Below are 3,005 nucleotides of genomic sequence, written 5' to 3' on the forward strand. Positions count from 1 at the left end.
AGTGTTGTCATTTTGATGCCTTTTTATGTGTGTTGTTGATAATTTCATTTTTCCACTTATTTTTTTGTGCTGAGATGTTTTTCTTTGTAAATTGTGAGATCCTCATTTTCATAGTATTTGACTTTATGTTTGTTCAGTCGTTATGTTTTTCTTGGCTTTTATTTTGAGTTATGGAGTTGTTATACCTCTTTGTGGTTACCTTAATATTTACCCCTAATTTTCTAAGTAAAAACCTAACTTGTATTGTCCTATATCGCCTTGTATCCCTCTCCATATGGCAGTTCTATGCCACCTGTATTTAGTCCCTCTTTGATTATTGTGATCTTTTACATATTGACTTCAATGATTCCCTGTTTTGAGCATTTTTTATTATTTTTTAATTAATCTTAATTTGTTTTTGTGATTTCCCTATTTGAGTTGATATCAGGATGTTCTGTTCTGTGACCTTGTTTTGTGCTGGTATCTGATATTATTGGTTTTCTGACCAAACAATTTCCTTTAGTATTTCTTGTAGCTTTGGTTTGGGTTTTGCAAATTCTCTAAGCTTGTGTTTATCTGTAAATATCTTAATTTCACCTTCATATTTCAGGGAGAGTTTTGCTGGATATATGATCCTTGGCTGGCAGTTTTTCTCCTTCAGTATATGTCATCCCATTGCCTTCTTGCCTGCATGGTTTCTGCTGAGTAATCTGAACTTATTCTTATTGATTCTCCCTTGAAGGAGACCTTTCTTTTCTCCCTGGCTGCTTTTAAAATTTTCTCTTTATCTTTGGTTTTGGCAAGTTTGATGATAATATGTCTTGGTGTTTTTCTTTTTGGATCATCCTTAAATGGGGTTTGATGAGCATCTTGGATAGATATCCTTTCGTCTTTCATGATGTCAGGGAAGTTTTCGGTCAGCAGATCTTCAACTATTTTCTCTGTGTTTTCTGTCCTCCCTCCCTGTTCTGGGACTCCAATCACACACAAGTTATTCTTCTTGATAGAGTCCCACATGATTCTTAGGGTTTCTTCATTTTTTTTAATTCTTTTATCTGATTTTTTTTCAGCTATGTTGGTGTTAATTCCCTGGTCCTCCAGATGTCCCAGTCTGCATTCTAATTGCTCGAGTCTGCTCCTCTGACTTCCTATTGCGTTGTCTAATTCTGTAATTTGATTGTTAATCTTTTGGATTTCTGCATGCTGTCTCTCTATGGATTCTTGCAACTTGTTAATTTTTCCACTATGTTCTTGAATAATCTTTTTGAGTTCTTCAACTGTTTTATCAGTGTGTTCCTTGGCTTTTTCTGCAGTTTGCCTTATTTCATTTCTGAGGTCATCCCTGATGTCTTGAAGCATTCTGTAAATTAGTTTTTTATATTCTGTATCTGATAATTCCAGGATTGTATCTTCATTTGGGAAAGATTTTGATTCTTTTGTTTGGGGGGTTGTAGAAGCTGTCATGGTCTCCTTCTTTATGTGGTTTGATATCGACTGCTGTCTCCGAGCCATCACTAAGATATAGTAGTGATTTATTCTATATTTGGTCACTGGGTCTTATCTTGTTTTGTTTTCTTTCAATATATGTGGATGGGCTACTAGATTGTGCTGTCTTGTTTGTTGTACCGTTGACTTACTTATGACCTATTACCAGCTGGTTTGGGCTGTTGCCAGATATGTATGCCTGAGTCTATTCACTATTCTTGAGTAGAATCTGATTTTGGGTCATCAAGTGTGTGCTGCACCCTAACACCTATCCACCTCAAGAAGTAGTGGTGATAGTTGTGTGCACCAGACTCTACTAGCAGCTGGGGTTCACACTCCAGGGGGGGCAGGATGCTGACAGGCTTCCCCCAAGTGTCAGTGAGGTAGGTGTGTCTCTATTCCTATAGCACCTTGGTGAGAGGGCTCTGCAGCTGTACCTTAGGCCCCCAATGCAAGTACCTCTACTGATTGGTAGGTGTCACCCTCCTTAAATCCCTAAGGCAAGAGGCTAGGTGGTCTAGGGGGAGCTTCAGCCCTCAGTTCCCTGTTGTGGGTCAGTTAGGGCTCTGTTGAATAAGCAGAGATATCAGACCTGGGAAACTTGTTTTTCCAGTAAATCCACTAAAAAAAATGCAGTCAGATCCCTATCAGAACTGCCTTTGCATTATTACACCCACCTTGTTCCCCGTAAGGATGAAAGTCCGAGATTTGGATCATATATGCTTGGCTGGAGCTGGTTCTGTGTTTTTAGTCCAATTAGGGAAGGATTTTTGGTCCCTGAGTTTTTTGTGGTTGCTTCTCTCAGGCCAGAAGAATGGGTTAGGAAAAGACCAAAAAAAGGGAAAAGCAAAGCCGCGGAGCCGGAGCAGTTCTCTCTCTGGCTCAGGAAATTCCAATGTAAATGAAGCCCCCTGGGAAGGGGAGGGGAGGGTTCAGAAAAACAGGAGAGAGTACAGCCCGGAGTAAAGCCAAAGTTGGTTATCTTACTTGGGATGACTATTTTATCTGAGATTCCCGAGAGGCGTGTCACCTATGTGTGCTGGCTGTGTGGAGATTGTCCCCGAGGGTCTGGCCCGCTGAAGTTGCGGTCAGATCCTCCACTGTCAGTCCAAAGCCCAGCGTCAAGGTTTCCCGGCTGGGACGCTGCACTTCCGGCTGCAAAACCAGTCACTGCCTCCCGGGGACTTCTCCTCCCACCAGCCGCGTCACCACGCCGCCCGCGCGGACTGGCTGGGCCCCCTCCCGGGGTCAGTTCAGGGGGGTAGGGCTGCGCCCCGTGTTTGCGCCGTCACAGGATGTTGTGTTCAGCTCCCCTGGGCCCAGTCCTAAGCCCGGCGCCAAGGTTACCTGACTGGGACACTAGCTCCAGGCTCTGAAAACAGTCGCTGCTTCCCCGTAGTTGTTCGTTCTCCATCTCTGTCACTCAGGTCAACTCTTTAAATCTGTGTTTGTTGTTCAGCGTTCGTAGATTGTCATGTATGTGATCGATTCACTTGTTTTTCCAAGTCTTTGCTGCAAGAGGGATCCGAAGTAGTGTCTAC

The sequence above is a fragment of the Loxodonta africana genome, chromosome 3 (genome assembly GCF_030014295.1).
Source record: "Loxodonta africana isolate mLoxAfr1 chromosome 3, mLoxAfr1.hap2, whole genome shotgun sequence".
Taxonomy (NCBI): domain Eukaryota; kingdom Metazoa; phylum Chordata; class Mammalia; order Proboscidea; family Elephantidae; genus Loxodonta; species Loxodonta africana.